The sequence below is a fragment of the Ranitomeya variabilis genome, chromosome 8, assembly GCF_051348905.1.
Source record: "Ranitomeya variabilis isolate aRanVar5 chromosome 8, aRanVar5.hap1, whole genome shotgun sequence".
Lineage (NCBI taxonomy): Eukaryota > Metazoa > Chordata > Amphibia > Anura > Dendrobatidae > Ranitomeya > Ranitomeya variabilis.
In genome coordinates, this window is record NC_135239.1 from 127,972,637 (window position 1) to 127,994,661 (window position 22,025).

General features: G+C 47.7%; 1 protein-coding gene across 3 annotated transcripts in view; it reads left to right on the forward strand.

Moving 5' to 3' along the window:
• KIFAP3 (kinesin associated protein 3) overlaps positions 1 to 22,025 on the forward strand; it is an 811,853-nt gene that overhangs the window by 30,716 nt on the left and 759,112 nt on the right. The window lies entirely within an intron of this gene.

Here is a 22,025-nt window from a genome sequence, read left to right on the forward strand (position 1 = left end):
ATATTATACTCCATAAAAGGTTTAAGGCAGTGTTTATAAACAGTTATATAAAGATGTTACAATATGAGACAATTGCAAATATGTACAAGGTAATTATAACATAAAGGGATTGAATGAGAAAAGGTAACACTCACATGTTCTCAGTTCATTTCAGGCAACCAGGCTAGTGGAGTTCCCATATGTCCCAATGCATTAGGGCTCTGGTTAGGAACAGCTCTTCAAGTCAGACTCACATAGGCTCCAGCAGACAGACTCTGAAGGCTGGGTAAGTGGAGTCACTTAAATAACCACAGCCTGTGACATCACCAAAAGGGTTGAGTTAAGATCGCCCTCCTCTTTCTTCAGTCTTAGTAAATTCAACCCAAATTTGTCTAATGCTTATAACTCCGCTACAGAACATGTCATTGTCATAACAAACCCAGCATTCATCTCGTATTAACGTTGGCATTCTAATGAGATCAAATATGTCCTATTTCTGATGCATAATTACAGAGGAATCCCTATTTTTTTACCTGATGGAGTTAGGAGTTGCTCCTTACAGGGGTTGATAGATCCGCCGATGGACTATAACAATATGTATTTATAATTTTCTTATCCTAAACCGTTGGCCCAATATCTTACAATATTAGGACAAAGCCCCTCATGGATTCTGGAGCCTTCTAATCCAGTTCTAGCTGGAGGAGAGTTTGAGCCTAACCAAGCGATCGTAAAAATTCCTTTCTTCAATAAAACTCCCCCACATACATTGACAAGGCAGGCTCTTGCCTGAGTGAAAGGGAAGGGGGGGGGGGGTTAGCCCACAGCCTGGGCTAAGGGGAGAAACTAAACTTATATGATATTTCATACAATTATCGTGACATTCCCCAATTCTGAGGACTGTTTTTTCCAGCAGGACAATGTGCCATGCCACACAACTAGGTCAATCAAGGTGTGGATGAAGGACCACCACATCAAATTCTTGTCATGGCCAGCCCAATCTCCAGACCTGAGCCCCATTGAAAACCTCTGGAATATAATCAAGATGAAGATGGATAGTCACAAGCAATCAAAGAACTGCTTACATTTTTGTACCATGAGTGGCATAATGTGACCCAAAAGCATTGTGAAAGACTAGTGGAAAGCATGCCAAGACGCATGAAAGCTGTGATTAAAAATCTTGGTTATTCCACAAATCATTGATTTCTGAACTCTTCCTGAGTTAAAACATTAATATTGTTGTTTCTAAATGATTATGAACTTGTTTTTTTTTTTGCATTATTATTATCATTATCTAATATATAATTGCCTAGAATACTACTTCCTGCAATTTGTGCCAACTTCCGTGGCTTTGTCCGGAGCTAATGTCCGGAGCTAATGTCCGGAGATAAGTGACGTCACCAGTGTCCTACACCCAGGCAGAGCACAGGGGCCCCAGGCAGCATATAGGGCCCCAGGCAGAGCACAGGGGCCCCAGGCAGCATATGGGGCCCCAGGCAGAGCACAGGGGCCCCAGGCAGCATATGGGGCCCCAGGCAGAGCACAGGGGCCCCAGGCAGCCTATGGGGCCCCAGGCAGAGCACAGTGGCCCCAGGCAGAACATGGGGCCCCAGGCAGAGCACAGGGGCCCCAGGCAGAGCACAGGGGCCCCAGGCAGCATATGGGGCCCCAGGCAGAGCACAGTGGCCCCAGGCAGAGCACAGTGGCCCCAGGCAGAGCACAGGGGCCCCAGGCAGAGCACAGGGGCCCCAGGCAGAGCACAGGGGCCCCAGGCAGCATATGGGGCCCCAGGCAGAGCACAGTGGCCCCAGGCAGAGCACAAGGGCCCCAGGCAGCTTATGGGGCCCCAGGCAGAGCACAGGGGCCCCAGGCAGCATATGGGGCCCCAGGCAGAGCACAGTGACCCCAGGCAGAGCACAGGGGCGCCAGGCAGAACATGGGGCCCCAGGCAGAGCACAGGGGCCCCAGGCAGCATATGGGGCCCCAGGCAGAGCACAGGGGCCCCAGGCAGAACATGGGGCCCCAGGCAGAGCACAGGGGCCCCAGGCAGAGCACAAAGGCCCCAGGCAGCATATGGGGCCCCAGGCAGAGCACAGTGGTCCCAGGTAGAGCACAGGGGCCCCAGGCAGCCTATGGGGCCCCAGGCAGAGCACAGGGGCCCCAGGCAGCCTATGGGGCCCCAGGCAGAGCACAGTGGCCCCAGGCAGCCTATGGGGCCCCAGGCAGAGCACAGTGGCCCCAGGCAGAACATGGGGCCCCAGGCAGAGCACAGGGGCCCCAGGCAGAGCACAGGGGCCCCAGGCAGAGCACAGGGGCCCCAGGCAGAGCACAGGGGCCCCAGGCAGAGCACAGGGGCCCCAGGCAGAGCACAGGGGCCCCAGGCAGCATATGGGGCCCCAGGCAGAGCACAGTGGCCCCAGGCAGAGCACAGTGGCCCCAGGCAGAGCACAGTGGCCCCAGGCAGAGCACAGTGGCCCCAGGCAGAGCACAGGGGCCCCAGGCAGAACATGGGGCCCCAGGCAGAGCACAGGGGCCCCAGGCAGCTTATGGGGCCCCAGGCAGAGCACAGGGGCCCCAGGCAGAACATGGGGCCCCAGGCAGAGCACAGGGGCCCCAGGCAGCATATGGGGCCCCAGGCAGAGCACAGGGGCCCCAGGTAGAGCACAGGGGCCCCAGTCAGCCTATGGGGCCCCAGGCAGAGCACAGGGGCCCCAGGCAGCATATGGGGCCCCATGCAGAGCACAGGGGCCCAGGCAGCATATGGGGCCCCAGGCAGAGCACAGTGGCCCCAGGCAGAGCACAAAGGCCCCACGCAGAACATGGGGCCCCAGGCAGAGCACAGGGGCCCCAGGCAGAGCACAGGGGCCCCAGGCAGAGCACAGGGGCGCCAGGCAGAGCACAGGGGCCCCAGGCAGAGCACAGGGGCCCCAGGCAGCATATGTTCCCCAGGCAGAGCACAGGGGCCCCAGGCAGCATATGGGGCCCCAGGCAGAGCACAGGGGCCCCAGGCAGCATATGGGGCCCCAGGCAGAGCACAGGGGCCCCAGGCAGCATATGGGGCCCCAGGCAGAGCACAGTGGCCCCAGGCAGAGCACAGGGGCGCCAGGCAGAACACAGGGGCCCCAGGCAGAGCACAGGGGCCCCAGGCAGCATATGGGGCCCCAGGCAGAGCACAGGGGCCCCAGGCAGAGCACAGGGGCCCCAGGCAGAGCACAGGGGCCCCAGGCAGCGCACAGTGGTCCCAGGTAGAGCACAGGGGCCCCAGGCAGCCTATGGGGCCCCAGGCAGAGCACAGTGGCCCCAGGCAGAGCACAGGGGCCCCAGGCAGCCTATGGGGCCCCAGGCAGAGCACAGTGGCCCCAGGCAGAACATGGGGCCCCAGGCAGAGCACAGGGGCCCCAGGCAGAGCACAGGGGCCCCAGGCAGCATATGGGGCCCCAGGCAGAGCACAGGGGCCCCAGGCAGCATATGGGGCCCCAGGCAGAGCACAGTGGCCCCAGGCAGAGCACAGGGGCCCCAGGCAGCATATGGGGCCCCAGGCAGAGCACAGGGGCCCCAGGCAGCATATGGGGCCCCAGGCAGAGCACAGTGGCCCCAGGCAGAGCACAGGGGCCCCAGGCAGCATATGGGGCCCCAGGCAGAGCACAGTGGTCCCAGGCAGAGCACAGGGGCCCCAGGTAGCATATGGGGCCCCAGGCAGAGCACAGTGGTCCCAGGCAGAGCACAGGGGCCCCAGGCAGCCTATGGGGCCCCAGGCAGAGCACAGTGGCCCCAGGCAGCCTATGGGGCCCCAGACAGAGCACAGTGGCCCCAGGCAGAACATGGGGCCCCAGGCAGAGCACAGGGGCCCCAGGCAGAGCACAGGGGCCCCAGGCAGCATATGGGGCCCCAGGCAGAGCACAGTGGCCCCAGGCAGAGCACAGTGGCCCCAGGCAGAGCACAGGGGCCCCAGGCAGAACATGGGGCCCCAGGCAGAGCACAGGGGCCCCAGGCAGCATTTGGGGCCCCAGACAGAGCACAGGGGCCCCAGGCAGCTTATGGGGCCCCAGGCAGAGCACAGGGGCCCCAGGCAGAACATGGGTCCCCAGGCAGAGCACAGGGGCCCCAGGCAGCATATGGGGCCCCAGGCAGAGCACAGGGGCCCCAGGCAGAGCACAGGGGCCCCAGGCAGAGCACAGGGGCCCCAGGCAGAGCACAGGGGCCCCAGGCAGCATATGGGGCCCCATGCAGAGCACAGGGGCCCAGGCAGCATATGGGGCCCCAGGCAGAGCACAGTGGCCCCAGGCAGAGCACAAAGGCCCCAGGCAGAACATGGGGCCCCAGGCAGAGCACAGGGGCCCCAGGCAGAGCACAGGGGCCCCAGGCAGAGCACAGGGGCCCCAGGCAGAGCACAGGGGCCCCAGGCAGCATATGTTCCCCAGGCAGAGCACAGGGGCCCCAGGCAGCATATGGGGCCCCAGGCAGAGCACAGGGGCCCCAGGCAGCATATGGGGCCCCAGGCAGAGCACAGTGGTTCCAGGCAGAGCACAGGGGCCCCAGGCAGCATATGGGGCCCCAGGCAGAGCACAGGGGCCCCAGGCAGCATATGGGGCCCCAGGCAGAGCACAGGGGCCCCAGGCAGCATATGGGGCCCCAGGCAGAGCACAGGGGCCCCAGGCAGCATATGGGGCCCCAGGCAGAGCACAGTGGCCCCAGGCAGAGCACAGTGGCCCCAGGCAGAGCACAGTGGCCCCAGGCAGAGCACAGTGGCCCCAGACAGAGCACAGGGGCCCCAGGCAGAGCACAGGGGCCCCAGGCAGCATATGGGGCCCCAGGCAGCATATGGGGCCCCAGGCAGAGCACAGTGGCCCCAGGCAGAGCACAGGGGCCCCAGGCAGAGCACAGTGGCCCCAGGCAGAACATGGGGCCCCAGGCAGAGCACAGGGGCCCCAGGCAGCATATGGGGCCCCAGGCAGAGCACAGGGGCCCCAGACAGCATACGGGGCCCCAGGCAGAGCACAGTGGCCCCAGGCAGAGCACAGGGGCGCCAGGCAGAACATGGGGCCCCAGGCAGAGCACAGTGGCCCCAGGCAGAGCACAGTGGCCCCAGGCAGAGCACAGTGGCCCCAGGCAGAGCACAGGGGCCCCAGGCAGAGCACAGGGGCCCCAGGCAGAGCACAGGGGCCCCAGGCAGAGCACAGGGGCCCCAGGCAGAGCACAGGGGCCCCAGGCAGAGCACAGGGGCCCCAGGCAGAGCACAGGGGCCCCAGGCAGAGCACAGGGGCCCCAGGCAGAGCACAGGGGCCCCAGGCAGAGCACAGGGGCCCCAGGCAGAGCACAGGGGCCCCAGGCAGAGCACAGGGGCCCCAGGCAGCATATGGGGCCTTAGGCAGAGCACAGGGGCCCCAGGCAGCATATGGGGCCCCAGGCAGAGCACAGTGGCCCCAGGCAGAGCACAGTGGCCCCAGGCAGAGCACAGGGGCCCCAGGCAGAGCACAGGGGCCCCAGGCAGCATATGGGGCCCCAGGCAGAGCACAGGGGCCCCAGGCAGAGCACAGTGGCCCCAGGCAGAGCACAGTGGCCCCAGGCAGAACACAGGGGCCCCAGGCAGAGCACAGGGGCCCCAGGCAGCATATGGGGCCCCAGGCAGAGCACAGGGGCCCCAGGCAGCATATGGGGCCCCAGGAAGAGCACAGTGGCCCCAGGCAGAGCACAGGGGCGCCAGGCAGAACATGGGGCCCCAGGCAGAGCACAGGGGCGCCAGGCAGAACATGGGGCCCCAGGCAGAGCACAGTGGCCCCAGGCAGAGCACAGTGGCCCCAGGCAGAGCACAGGGGCCCAGGCAGCATATGGGGCCCCAGGCAGAGCACAGTGGTCCCAGGCAGAGCACAGGGGCCCCAGGCAGCCTATGGGGCCCCAGGCAGAGCACAGTGGCCCCAGGCAGAGCACAGGGGCCCCAGGCAGCATATGGGGCCCTAGGCAGAGCACAGTGGTCCCAGGTAGAGCACAGGGGCCCGAGGCAGCCTATGGGGCCCCAGGCAGAGCACAGGGGCCCCAGGCAGCATATGGGGCCCCAGGCAGAGCACAGTGGCCCCAGGCAGAGCACAGTGGCCCCAGGCAGAACATGGGGCCCAGGCAGAGCACAGGGGCCCCAGGCAGCATATGGGGCCCCCGGCAGAGCACAGGGGCCCCAGGCAGCATATGGGGCCCCAGGCAGAGCACAGCGATATTTTGGACCACTGTGCGGTGTTTCAGACCCCCTGTGTGATGTCTGGGGCCCTGTTCTTAAGTATATTAAAGATTAAAGTAACGTATATTAAAGTATATTATAGATCAAATTTGACACGTTTATGAGCACCATTGAGTGATATACTCAAGAATGACATAATTTTTCAACATTTTATGGTTTCAAACTGTAAACACTCAGAGTTTTTTTTACTTCAACCAGAAAACCTTAACGGTTCATAAAAAACTTGACTGTTCAGGATATGATAAAAGTCATAGTATTCTGAATCTTTAACTTATAAAGATACCTTTACATGGGGTGATTATTGGTTCCAGAGAGGCTTTCGGCCGATAATCGTACACATGGCTGGTGACAGGACAATCTAATATATAATTGCCTAGAATACTACTTCCGGCAATTTGTGCCAACTTCCGTGGCTATGTCCGGAGATAAGTGACGTCACCAGCGTCCTACACCCGCTCAGGGTGGACAAAGATATATGCCTTCGTGGTGCGCGGCACTTTTCTGATTGGTTGCCGCCTGCCGCGAGCGACCAATCAGAAATGTGCCGTACTGTGACACACTCCGCCCGCCATTTTGGTGTGATTTTTGAATTTTTACCTCACAGCAAGTTTCTACTGCGTGGAGGCGGTCCCAGTGACGTCGCTCTTCAAGCTCCTGCTGAATTTCGTCAAAAAAATGATAATACCATTTACCAAAACTATATATATTTAGTTGTGAAGTGGTTCAGTGACATTTTCACACCAATTTTGAACTTTTGTTTGGTGTTTTCTCCATATACTGCCTATTATTCACTGACTGTTATACTGAGAGACTGCCGTTTATTAACCTCTTCTTTGCCACACTGGGTATATTGCTCTATTATTTGCCACATAAGGACATTGTCCATTATTGCCCAGCAATTTCTCTGCAATATAAACTGCCTATTTATTAATATCTGTATTCCTGCAAAGAACTATTGCCTATTATTTACTGGCTATTTTCCTACTACCTGACACTGCCTCTTATTAACCTGTTGTTTGCCACCACCACGCTTAAAGCTGTTTAGCTTAGCCAACATGAGCTCTAAGAGTAAGGATACTAATGACACAGAGCCCAAAGCTGCTGATGGCGCACGTAAGATCAGGTGTGATATAAAGTATGGTAATGATGCAGAGCGAAAAGCCGCCGATGCTGCACGTAAGCGCAATCAGCGTGCTAACAAGAGTACAGAGGAGAGATGCAAGCGCCTGGACACTGTTAAGTATACTAATGACACAGAGCCCAAAGCTGCTGATGGCGCACGTAACATCAGGTCTGATAATAAGTATACCAATGACGCAGAGCGAAAAGCCGCCGATGCCGCACGTAAGCGCAAACAGCGTGCTAACGAGACTACAGAGGACAGACAGAAGTGCCTGGACACTGTTAATGCTGCTTGCAATAAACGCATTACTAATGAGTCTTTTGAGGACAAAACTAATCGATTAAGTAATAAAGCTGCTGCTGCACGCTCTCAACGTTGCAAACATAATATTTCCACGTCCTCAGTCATAGATTCTGCGCACAATACAGCTTCTTTGTCTCCATTCATAGAATGTGTGCAGCCTGAAGCTCCTTTAACCGTTGGTAAATCTGCACGTAAGCGCAAACTCTGTCCTACTTACACTCCAAATGATAAACGCCGTCGCCTGTACACCGTTAAGTCTGCTTATAAGACATGCTTCACACCTGACTCTTCTAAGGCAACAAACAAACCATTACCAAATGCAGCTGGTGCACGCCGTGAACGGCGCAAGAAAACCGCTTGCACCTCCATATTAATAAACCCTGACCACGATACACCTTCCAACTCCTCAGTGATTGAATCTGTGGACAGTGAAGATCCTCTACCAGGTCCACGCTTTATATATGTTGGCTTAAAGAAACATTCCAATGCTCCGTTACCACAACCTGTACCTCAACATCCTACAGGTTTTACTAATGATGACAGTACCATAGTAGAACACTCCTGTGGTCCTATGAACTATTTATGTGAACATTGTCAAGCATTACATTTTAATGCTGAGATACCAGCAGATAAAAATTTTACTCTGTGTTGTCACAAGAGTAAAGTGCATATACCTATACCCCAATATCCCGAGGTCTTTAAACGATTGCTGACAGGGGAGAGTGAGTTCAGTAAGAATCTCATGGAAAATATTCGTAGTATTAACAGCTCATTTGCTTTCGCCTCCATGGGTGCCAATATATCCCCTCCACCTGGACATGGCCCTTACTGTTTCCGTATACATGGACAAATATATCATCGTACTGGAACCCTACATCCCAGTGATGATCAAGTTCCAGCTTATGCCCAACTGTATATTTTGGATACCGCTACCGCGAATGAACAACGTTTAAACTGTGAACAAAATCAAAAATGTCATCCCACTTTGATGAGTATAATTGCTCTTCAGTTAGACAATGTGAATCCCTTTGTTGCTGCCTACAAAATGTTACGAGATGTGGAACATGAAGAACATCTTAAAGCTGAAGCTAATGGCACTCTCATGCCAAATATCATCATGGCCCTTAAACAAGATCGGAATCAAGACCCTCGCCGATATAATAATCCAACTGTCAATGAAGTTGCTGTCGTATTTGAAAATGACAATGGAGAGCCACCATTTAATCGTGATATTTTAATACATTTACAACCGGACCCCAAAAATCCTTTGGCGCCAAGAACACAACAGGTCAGCATTCTACACAGTAATTTAGATGCTTTACTCTATCCTTTATTTTTCCCTTACAGAGACCAGGGCTGGCATGATGGCCTCAAGCAACAAGGGCAAAGTCCACGCAGAGTTACACAACTGCAATATTACTGCTATGTGCTGTCTGTCCGTAATCAGTTTAATCCACTCCTGAATGGTGGCAAACTCACTCAGCAGTACTTAGTGGATGCTTATGTGAAAATCGAGGCAAATCGCCTAAATTATATCCGTCAACACCAAAAGGATTTGAAAGTAGAGGATTATTGTGTACTCCAGGAACATCTCCAGAAAAAATCCATTGAGAAGGCCATTCCCATTGGAAAAACGGTCATTTTACCATCTTCGTTTGAAGGCAGTCCCAGGAATATGCAGCAGCGGTACCAGGATGCCATGGCTATTGTGACTAAATATGGTCGTCCTGATCTATTCATCACCATGACCTGTAATCCGAAATGGAATGAGATTACTGAGAATTTGGAACCTTGGCAGCTTGTGGAACATAGACCTGATTTGGTGGCACGTGTTTTCAAAATAAAACTGGAAGCACTCTTAAAAGACATTAACAACGGATTATTTGGGAAAGTTTGCGCTATGGTTCATGTAATTGAATTTCAAAAACGTGGCCTTCCACACGCTCACATTTTGATTATTCTGGACAGCAACTCCAAATTAAGGACTGAGGAGGACATAGACAATACAGTGTGGGCTGAAATTCCCAATCCTACCCACTACCCTCAGCTCCATAAAATTGTTCTCCAACATATGATTCATGGTCCGTGTGGAGAACACAACCCAAATTCTCCCTGTATGGATCTGGGGAAGTGTACAAAAGGTTTCCCTAAAGATTTGCAACCAAGAACCATCATAGCTAAGGACGCCTATCCTACTTATCGCTGACACTTTGGCCCATCTTTTCAACACCATTCTAACATGATTGACAATTCGTGGGTGGTTCCATATAATCCGTTCCTGCTATTAAAATACAAGTGCAATATAAATGTCGAAGTTTGTGGTTCCATTCAGGCTGTGAAATATTTATTTAAATACGTCTACAAAGGACATGATAAAGCCAATCTTGAAATCTGCCAGACTAACATCCAACATGATGAAACACACCAATTCATGGATTCAAGATATGTCAGTGCACCAGAGACAGCTTGGCGAATATTCTCATATCCAATGCATAAACAATCTCATAGCATCATTCGCCTTGCTGTACATCTACCGCATTCTCAGCCACTCTATTTTCATGAGGATGACTCTATTGGAAACATCAAACAAAAGCTCCATCAAAATTCTACACTTATGGCCTACTTCAAGCTTAATCAGAACAACCATCATGCTCATATTTATTTATACCGTGAAATTCCCGAAAACTATGTTTGGAAAGAAGGTTCTTGGGAAGTTAGAAAGCGAGCAGGTGGTTCTGTGATTGGACGAATGTATACTGTCAGTGTGAAAGACCAAGAACGCTACTATTTAAGATTGTTATTGTTACATGTCAAAGGTGCAACCAGTTTTGACAGCATAAAAACTGTACATGGAGTCACACATGAAACCTTCAAAGATGCGGCATTAGCTCTTGGCTTACTATTTGATGATAGTCTGTGGAGAAATACATTACTTGATGCCAGTATTCTCAACATGCCAGCAGAGCTACCTGACATGTTTGCCTACATTTGTATTTTTGGTCCTCCAGCTAAACCTCGGGACTTATGGGATGAATTTAAGGAACACTTTGTAGAAGACCACTGCTATGCATACCACTCCGACACTCTGGAGTGTGTCAATTGTGAAGGCTATGCTATGACAGATGTCCAAAAATGTTCTTAAAGCTCATGGCAAAACTTATACTGATTTTAATTTGCCACGTCCAGTCAAGAAACACCTCCTCCCACAGTATGATAAAGATTATGAGTTATCAGCAGCTGCTGAAATGAAAGCTACTCTAAATGAGGACCAACTTTTTGCTTTTGATGCTATCACTCAAGCTTTAGAAGACACTAATTCTACAGCAAAGTGTTTTTTCCTTGATGGTCCTGGTGGCAGCGGAAAAACGTACCTATATCATCTGTCTACATCAGCTAAGAGGACAAGGAGACATTGTGTCACCTGCTGCCACTACTGGAATTGCCGCCAACTTGCTACAAGGTAGACGAACCATTCATTCTCTTTATGGGATTCCAATTCCTGTGAATGAAACATCTGTTTCCAGGATTAAGAATGATACCGATGCAGCAAAAGATTTGCACAGCACTAAACTTTTTATTATTGATGAGTGCACAATGCTATCCAAATATGCATTGCGTGTCATTGATAGAGTTTTACGTGATGTCATGACAACAAATGTAGCTCACAAAGAAAAAACACCGTTTGGAGGTAAAGTAATTGTTTTTGGAGGCGACTTTAGACAATGTCTTCCTGTCATCCCTCATGGGACAAGAACTGATGTTGTAGAGAGCTGTATAAAATATTCACAACACTGGCAACATTTTACTCGCCTGCCACTTATTAACAACATGCGCTCCATTGATCCTCACTACAGCAGTTGGTTGCTTCAACTGGGAAATGGTGAACTATCTAATGAACATAACCTTGGAGATGATGTAATTGAAATTCCTCCAGACATGGTATTAATAATTGAAATTTTTGGAGATAATCTTTGTATTGATGTGAATGACACCAAAAGCATAAATACAGCTGCATCTCATGCAATTTTATGTCCAAAAACTGAGGACGTTGAGAAAGTCAATTCCCAAGTCATGGATTTATTGATAGGTGACTATACTGAATATATCAGTGATGATTCCATCGATCCTGATGAAGCTGATGACCTCGATCAATACCCACTTGAGTTTTTGAATTCACTAACACCAACTGGAATGCCTTCACATCGGCTGAAACTTAAAATTGGCACCATTGTCATGTTATTACGTAATCTGAACACGAACAAAGGTCTCTGCAATGGTACGCGGCTCATTGTCACTGCCTTACATGCCAATATCATACTGGCTAAAGTAATTAGTGGGTCAGCAGCAGGAAATGTGGTATTCATTCCACGAATTGATCTGTGTCCATCAGAGACTGGATTACCTTTTAAATTAAGACGGAGACAATTTCCCATCAAGCCCGTATTTGCAATGACCATAAATAAATCTCAAGGCCAGACCCTCCATCGAGTTGGCATTTATCTACCAGAACTTGCTTTTGCCCATGGTCAATTGTATGTTGCTTTTTCCAGGGTGAAGCAATGTTGCAATGTGAGGGTTAAAGTGGTTAATACACCACTTCAAGGACAATTATTGGCTGATAATATTACGTGTGAAGACTTTAGTACTATCTACAAAAATATTTTAGTTTAAAGTTACTTTTCTTTTTTTCATTATTCAGTTTTTCTAATAACATAGACAGCAATCGGCAAATTCTATGTATAGAGATAAGGAAAAAAAAACAAAAACAAAAAAAATTAGTGTAGCCATAGACATATAGATTTTAAGTACTTATGTAGGAAATACGTATATAACATACGTACTCATTAGCATATAGGGTTAATAACTCTATCATATCTACATAAATTTAGAAATATGATATATCAATACATATTTTTATAGGTAAGTAGAACACACATTAAGTACAAGATGTAAGATGTGTATCATCCAAATGCCTGTATTTGGTGATAGGAACCTGTATTTGAAGCTCCAGCAGTATAGCTGCTGAGAGATTTCATTTTGTTTTTAAAAAGGGTGAGGTTTTTGTGAACAGGTAAGAGACGGGTGGGATGGCTGTTCACACACATCTCTATCTCCAGGTGTGTTCTGTACATAGAAATAGATATATAGATAGGTACATATTTAGATAGATAGGGAAAGAATAGAGATTTTGCTTTCACATCAACATTTTTCTGCTATTTGGAGAATTTATGGTGGAAAAAAGGCTATTTCTGCACTTCCTGCCTAAGGGCTGACCCACGCCACTCTTGCTGTAAGTTGCATGCAATGTATACGGAATTTGTACTTCACTTGCGGCAGGTGCGGCACATGTGGTTTCTGCAGTTTTCGCCACAAAATCTCCACTTACCAGTGTTTTTGTTGTGGCTGCATTTAATGCAATTGTCGAAGCCGCGTTTGCCGCATTTACTGCAAGTTAACTCCAAGCTTCATCTACATTGCATGGCACTTGCTGAAAGTGTGTTGTAGGTCAGTTCTTTGGTGCCAAGTGTGGAAGTTGTATTGTTTTTAACATTACTTCTGCAAATATCAGAAACATGCAGATGTGAAAGAGGTTTGAGTATTAAGAAATAGGAATCAGTTAGTTAGGACCCATCAGTTCAAAGGCTACCGTGACATGGTTGATGGGCATGCTTATATTAGCCCATCGGTGTACTATGAACGTTGATTTCTTAAATTTTACACTTCTGTAAAAATAAACACAAAAAATTTGGATACACAAAAAGGCTTTTATTTCTGTTGTACTTATTAGAATTATTTAAAATGAAGGCTTAGCTAAGCCCAAGAGATGATTAAAAACGTTTCATACCAATCCATCAGATGTAAAATTACTGTGAAAATACCTGATGGGCACACAGGTATGCGCCAGTATGGGTACTAAGAGCTTTTCCACATAATAATGAAATATTTTAAAATGTCATAGAACATACCAATATACATAGTTATTGATACATATTATTTATTATTTACATTATTGTTCTTAAGCAAAGAACCGTTGTTGTGGCATTTGCCACAACACGCAAAGTTGTTGTCTGATGTCTTTCATTCCTCCCCTCATAAGCATGTTCATGGATCCTGTGTAACTGTACCTTAAATAACAAGAATTGTCAAGAGCTGGTGAGTGCAGCCATTTTTTGTTCTTTCTTACTATTATTTATTAATTGTATTATTCTTACATTTGAATAAATAAAGTATATATGGATTCTAGACTCCCGATTCTTTAGAATCGGGCTGCCATCTAGTTATTAGAATAAAATAACAATTTACTTTTTACTCAAAAATATACCTATAAAGAGAAAAATCAGACAAACTGAAAATTTTACAGTGGTCTCTTAATTTTTGCCAGAGCTGTATGCTTAACCCCTTTCTGACCTCGGACGGGATAGTACGTCCGAGGTTAGAAGCCCCTCTTTGATGCGGGCTCCGGCGGTGAGCCCGCATCAAAGCCGGGACGTGTCAGCTGTTTTGAACAGCTGACATGTGCCCGTAATAGGCACGGGCAGAATCGCGATCTGCCCGCGCCTATTAACTAGTTAAATGCCGCTGTCAAACACAGACTGTGGCATTTAACTACCGCATCTGGCTGGGCGGCCGGAAATGACGGCATCGCCGACCCCCGTCACATGATCGGAGGTCGGCGATGCTTCAGTATTGTAACCATAGAGGTCCTTGAGACCTCTATGGTTACAGATCCCCGGCAGCTGTGAGCGCCACCCTGTGGACGGCGCTCACAGCACACCTGATTTTCTGCTACATAGCAGCAAACAGCAGATCGCTGCTACGTAGCAGAGCCGATCGTGCTGTGCCTGCTTCTAGCCTCCCATGGAGGCTATTGAAGCATGGCAAAAGTAAAAAAAAAAAAGAAAATGAAAAAAAAAAAATGTGAAAAAAATAAAAAAAATATAAAAGTTTAAATCACCCCCCTTTCGCCCCAATCAAAATAAATCAATAAAAAAAAATCAAACCTACACATATTTGGTATCGCCGCGTTCAGAATCGCCCGATCTATCAATAAAAAAAAGCATTAACCTGATCGCTAAACAGCGTAGCGAGAAAAAAATTCGAAACGCCAGAATTACGTTTTTTTGGTCGCCGCGACATTGCACTAAAATGCAATAACGGGCGATAAAAGAATGTATCTGCACCAAAATGCTATCATTAAAAACGCCAGCTTGGCACGCAAAAAATAAGCACTCAACCGACCCCAGATCATAAAAAATGGAGACGCTACGAGTATCGGAAAATGACGCAATTTTTTTTTTTTTTTAGCTAAGTTTGGAATTTTTTTTCACCACTTAGGTAAAAAATAACCTAGTCATGTTAGGTGTCTATGAACTCGTAATGACCTGGAGAATCATAATGGCAGGTCACTTTTAGCATTTAGTGAACCTAGAAAAAAAGCCAAACAAAAAACAAGTGTGGGACTGCACTTTTTTTGCAATTTCACTGCACTTGGAATTTTTTTCCCGTTTTCTAGTACATGACATGCTAAAACCAATGATGTCGTTCAAAAGTACAACTCGTCCCGCAAAAAATAAGCCATCACATGGCCAAATTGACGGAAAAATAAAAAAAGTTATGGCTCTGGGAAGGAGGGGAGTGAAAAACGAACACGGAAAAACGAAAAATCCCAAGGTCATGAAGGGGTTAAATGAATGGTCTGAGGGAATTGCATCTTTGATTATGCTTGAGAAAAGAAGCAGCCATGCATGGGTGAGAACCTTGCACAATACATTGCAGCTCTCAGTTTCTGCTGTCTACAGCTGTCTTAAATGTTTTAACCCCTTATAGTCCATGAGCCGGGCCAGATATCGGTACCACCCGGAGTGACTAATTTTCTTTGGTATTTTTAGGTAGATGCATGTCTGTAGTTTATTTTTTGATATGATAGCCCTTACATATACGTAGCTTATTAACCCCTTCAGCCCTAGGCCTATTTGTACCCAAGTGCCTAAGCCAATCTGACCTGTGCCACTTCATGGGCTAATAACTTTGGAACGCTTTCACCTATCCAAGCCATTCTGAGATTGTTTTCTCGTGACATATTGTACTTCACGTCAGTGCTAAATGGGAGTCAATATATTTTACCTTTCTATATAAAAAAATGCTAAATATTCGGAAATTTTGGAAAAATCGGCAATTTTTTAACTTTGAAATTCTCTGCTTTTTACAAAAATACTGATACCCCCCATAATAGTTATTAATTTACACTCCCCACATGTTTACTTCATATTGGCATCATTTTGAAAATGAAACCTTATTGTTTTACGACGTAATAGGGCTTATAGTTTTATGCGCAATTTTTCACATTTACAGCAAAACCCACTTTTCAAAGGACCAAGTCACTTCTGAAGTCACTTTAAGGGGCTTACATAACAGAAACCACCCATAAATTACCCCATTTTGCAAACTACACCCCTCAAGCTGTTCAAAACTCATTTTTAAAAACTGTTAACCCTTTAGGTGTTCCACAGGAATTTTAGCAGAATGAAGGCGAAATTTCAAAATTTCATTTTTTTTCCAGATATTACATTGTAATCCAATTTTACCTGCAACCTAGCAAGGGTTAACGGCAAACCCAAACTTGGTTACCCTAATTCTGCAGTTTATAGAAACACCCCACATGTACTCGTAAACTAAAGTATGGGCACACAGCATAGCTCAACACGGAAGGAGCGCTATGTGGTTTTTGGGTGGCGGATTCACTGGAAGAAATCTAGGGGGCCATGTCACATTTGAAGGCTGCCTGAGGTACACCCACAGTGGAAACCCCAAAAAGTGACCCTATTTTGGAAACTACACCCCCAAGGAATCTTTTAGGGGGTATAGTGACCACTTTGACCCAACCAGTGTTTCACAGTAGTTGGAAACACTTGGTTGAGAAAATGGAAAAAGTGCATTTTTTACATGAAGGTGTCATTTTAGGCTCATTTTTTTATTTTTAAGAGGTGTACCAGCAAAAAATGCACCCCACTATTTGTTCACCAATCTCTCCCGAACACAACAACACCCGATATGTTGTCGTACACTGCAGTATTGGGGAACGGCAGGCCTCGGAAGGGAAGGAGCGCCAAATGACTTTTGGAGTGCAAATTTTACTGGAAGAAATCTAGGGGGCTATGTCACATTTGAAGACACCCTGAGGTGCCCCAACACACGCACACACAATGACACATACACGTTCTGTGCTGAACAGGACTCTCCGGTCTTCTCTGCAGAGCTCCTATCTCCCTCTGCTTGCATGGAAAAACTTCCTTCCATGGCTAGAAGAAAACCATGCAAGGGACCTTCACCATCTGGATGAAACACTGAAGAACATCACAAACTTTCGCATCAGTGTGTCGCAGGGATCCTTCGAAAAGCTCTTGGATAATGAATCTTGCACACTTACCCTGAAGCTCTTTCAAGTTTATCTTGAGACCCTCAGAAATGAACAACTCTCAGCATTCTGGATGTCATACTTGGACATGGTCGAGACCATGCTGGCCCTGGTTCGAGCTTCAAGAGAAGGCAACTGGATGCTTCACCTAGGAGCAATCCGACAGATGATACCATGGTGTTTTGCCTATGACAAGGTCAACTATGCCCGATACCTAACCTATTACTATGCCACAATGTCTCGGCTGCCCATAGAACACCCAGAGGTCCATGAATACTTCATGCAAGGTGGCTTTTCGGTCCAGATCGGTAGCAAGAATCCTTTTGGACGAATTCCTGTGGACCAGACCATTGAAGAGACAATCAACAAAGACACCCAGACACCAGGGGGCACAAAAGGCTTCAGCCTCAAAGTTGGAGCTGTTTCCAGGTTCTACCTGACATCAGAGTACCGCAGTATGTACTTGAGGCAGCTGAGGGCCCTGGTAGGCCAACAATATACTGACTTCAGCCATTCAGACCTACAGGTGTCTAGGATTAGAAGAGATGAAGCCGATGTCCAATCTTTCGTTCAACTGCTGGAGACAGGTTGGGTGAACCCCTTCAACAAAGAGCATAATGGTGAACTTATCAGTTTGTCAACAGCGACTGTAGCACCACCAGATGTAGCCAAAGACCTTCAAGGGGCATACAGTATAGGAGAGGATGCATATCAAACATTCAAGGATGAGCGTTTGGGTACCGATAAGCCAACTACATTGTTTCATGACAAGATGACGAAGAACAAACTTAAAACGTTCTCTAACATCCAAATGAAGACACGCAGACAAGGTCTTGGCAAGGAGGTAATTTTGAAGGCTGACAGAAACCTATTTGGCCAGATGATACTTGTAGCTGAGAACAGAAAGCTACAAATGAGTGATGTCTTGACTCATCCCCTGGGTCCATTGCCATGGGCACTTGCCAATGGTGATGGGTCTATCCGCAAGACCAACAAGGCTGCCCTCGCAAGGGAGTTGGAGAGGAATGCTCGTCCTGCAGAAGTGATCCCCGAGCCCTCTGCAACCATCATTGATGGGATGAGCCTGGTTCAGAAACTGAAGGGAAACAATGCAACATTTGGCCAGCTAGCAGGCACAGCAATGAGTCGCGCTATCCATGAGGGTGCTAAGAGCAAGCGCATTGATATTGTCTTTGACGTCTACAAGGAGACATCCATCAAAGATACAGAAAGAGTCAACAGATATGAAGGCACAGGGATCCATTTCAAGAACATTCAACATGGGCACAACATCCAGCAGTGGAAAAAGCTTCTAAGTAGTTCCTCCAACAAGGCAAGTCTCATAAAGTTTCTGGTAGAAGAATGGAAGGCGAAACACCACAGGGAGAAGCTTGAGGAGAAGGAGCTGTATGTCACATGTGAGCAGCTCTGCTTTAAGATCACCAAAGAACAGTGGGAAGAGGCTGCTGACCTTAAGTCAAATCAAGAAGAAGCAGACACACGCCTCCTTCTCCATGCTCTTCATGCAGCAGAATCTGGTTACAAGTCGGTCATCATCACTTCGGAGGATACTGATGTCATGGTCCTGTGTCTGGGCATGTGCCACAAAATCCCATCCCACCTGTTCCAGAAATGCGGTACACAGAACCGGACAAGATTCCTGGATATCACCACTCTGAGCCGAACATTGGGAGGCAGCGTATGTGATTCATTGATTGGTATGCATGCATTTACAGGCTGTGACACCGTCAGTGCATTCGCTGGCCGTGGGAAGATGACGACACTCAAGCAGTTGAAGATGAACAAGACATACCAGGATGCCTTTCAGGAAGTTGGTCGTTCATGGGAAGTGTCTACCGAACTTTTTGAGAAGTTACAGGAAATCACCTGCCACATGTACCTGCCAACTACCCAAACAACTGAGGTAAACAGGCTCCGTTATCAGCTGTTCTGTGCCAGACGTGGAGTGGTAGAGTCAAGTCAACTCCCTCCTTGCCAGGACTGCCTTTTCATGCATGCACTGCGTGCAAACTACCAGGCTGCGATCTGGAGGAGAAGTCTGCAGAGCCAGCCATGGGTTGCAAACCCAACAGACTGCGGTTGGATGATAGATAACGACGGAAAGCTTGTTGTCAAGTGGATGCAAGGGGCACCAGCACCAGAAGCTATTATACAGCTACTGTCCTGCAAGTGTGTGCGGTCATGTGAACTTCCTCAGTGTACTTGCCTCAGCAATGGCCTGAAGTGCACAGACATGTGCAGATTACAGACATGCCAGAACAAGGGTACTGAAGACGAGCCAGTAGAACAACAGTCAGATTCAGAGTCCGATGTTGAAGATATTATGGAGTAACATATATATATATATATATATATATATATATATATATATATATATATATATATATATATGCACATGACATGTTCAGTGTGTATTTACATAACTTGGATTAAATTTTGTTACAAATACTACATCTAGTCACTCCGGGTGGTACCGATATCGTCATATTTGGTTCTTGGCTCATGCTAAAATTCCTGTGGAACACCTAAAGGGTTAACAGTTTTTAAAAATGAGTTTTGAACAGCTTGAGGGGTGTAGTTTGCAAAATGGGGTAATTTATGGGTGGTTTCTGTTATGTAAGCCCCTTAAAGTGACTTCAGAAGTGACTTGGTCCTTTGAAAAGTGGGTTTTGCTGTAAATGTGAAAAATTGCGCATAAAACTATAAGCCCTATTACGTCGTAAAACAATAAGGTTTCATTTTCAAAATGATGCCAATATGAAGTAAACATGTGGGGAGTGTAAATTAATAACTATTATGGGGGGTATCAGTATTTTTGTAAAAAGCAGAGAATTTCAAAGTTAAAAAATTGCCGATTTTTCCAAAATTTCCGAATATTTAGCATTTTTTTATATAGAAAGGTAAAATATATTGACTCCCATTTAGCACTGACGTGAAGTACAATATGTCACGAGAAAACAATCTCAGAATGGCTTGGATAGGTGAAAGCGTTCCAAAGTTATTAGCCCATGAAGTGGCACAGGTCAGATTGGCTTAGGCACTTGGGTACAAATAGGCCTAGGGCTGAAGGGGTTAATAAGCTACGTATATGTAAGGGCTATCATATCAAAAAATAAACTACAGACATGCATCTACCTAAAAATACCAAAGAGAATTAGTCACTCCGCTTGGTACCGATATCGTCAAATTTGGTTCTTGGCTCATGGACTATTAGTGACAGAGCCAATTTGGTACTTGATGACCAAGCCAATTTTTACAAATCTGACCACTGTCACTTTGAGGTTATAACTCTGGAACGCTTCAACAGATCCCGCTGATTCTGAGATTGTTTTTTCGTGACATATCGTACTTTATGTTAGTGGTAACATTTCTACGATATTACTTGCATTTATTTATTAAAAAAACGGAAATATGGCGAAAATTTAGAACATTTTGCAATTTTCAAACTTTGAATTTTTATGCCCTTACATCAGAGAGATATGTCACACAAAATGGTCAATAAATAACATTTCCCACATGTCTACTTTACATCAGCACAATTTTGGAAACATTTTTATTTTTTTTTTATTAGGGAGTTATAAGGGTTAAAAGTTGACCAGCGATTTCTTATTTTTTACAACAAAATTTACAAAGCCATTTTTTTAGGGACCACCTCACATTTGAAGTTATTTTTAGGGGTCTATATGGCAGAAAATACGCAAAAGTGACACCATTCTAAAAACTGCACCACTCAAGGTGCGCAAAACCACATTCAAGAACTTTATGAACCCTTTGTTAGGGTTGGCGGAACGCACCGAGTAAATATATATTGAATAGTAGGTGCGTTCGCAACCTGGCGTCCACCGTTCAGGAGAGAAACCTGCTGCTAGTAGATGGCGGGACTAAATGAGTTTATGAGCAAACTCTGTTACTTCACAGAGACGCTTGAGAAAAGAAAACGCTGTGCCCTGTTAACCTAACAGGGGAACAGCTAGCAAATAGAGTCAGCAGTGGTCATGCAGTCAGCAAAGCTTACACACAACTCCTCACCGGAGGTGCCGGTATTCTAGGGGCTTATTTCAGCCGGGCCCTGAATCCACACACACAAAACTCCTCACCGGAAGTGCCTGTATTCTAAGGGCTTATTACAGCCAAACCCTGAATCCACATGCATAAGACCACACTGGCGCAGAGCACATAACTTTAGTTGATACTAGCGCATGGCCGTGCGGCCATGCGAACCTTTTATTGCTGCAGCAACTTCAGGACCTTCCTAGAGGACCAATGGGGGTTGCTACAGAACCTGAGCAACTTCAGGACCTTCCTAGAGGACCAATGGTAGCTGCTGCAGTACCTGAGCATGTAACCTCTGACCTCCAATGAGATCTTACCTTGGGCATGCTCAGAAGGGGAAAAGCAGGACTTAGTCCCAGAGACATCTGCTCACCGCTGACCAGTACTGTAGCAATGGCTGAGCCTGGAAAGGCAGCAGTAACCATCCACACAGTATCAGGCTGAGTCAGACGCTGGGACCGACGTCTCCGCTGAGCAGGCTCCACTGCGGCTGGAGAAGAATGGGAGACCGCAGCGGAGATGGCCCGAGATTCCCCCTGTGTAGAGGCGGGAACTCGACCCCTAACACCCTTCACTTGCTTCACAGGAACTGAAGCAATGAGGAAGGAAAAAATGAACATTTAACGTTTTTTCACAAACATTTTACTTCAGAACAATTTTTTTTTTTATTTTCACAAGTGTAAAAAGAGAAAATGAACCACAAAATTTGTTGTGCAATTTCTCTGGAGTATGCCGATACCCCATATGTGGGGGTGAACCACTGTTTAGGTGCACAGCAGAGCTCAGAAGGGTAAGAGCGTCATTTGAATTTTTCAACACAGAATTCCCTGGAATTGAGATCGGACTCCATGTCGCATTTGGAGAGCCCCTGATGTGCTTAAACAGCGGAAACCCCCCACAGGTGA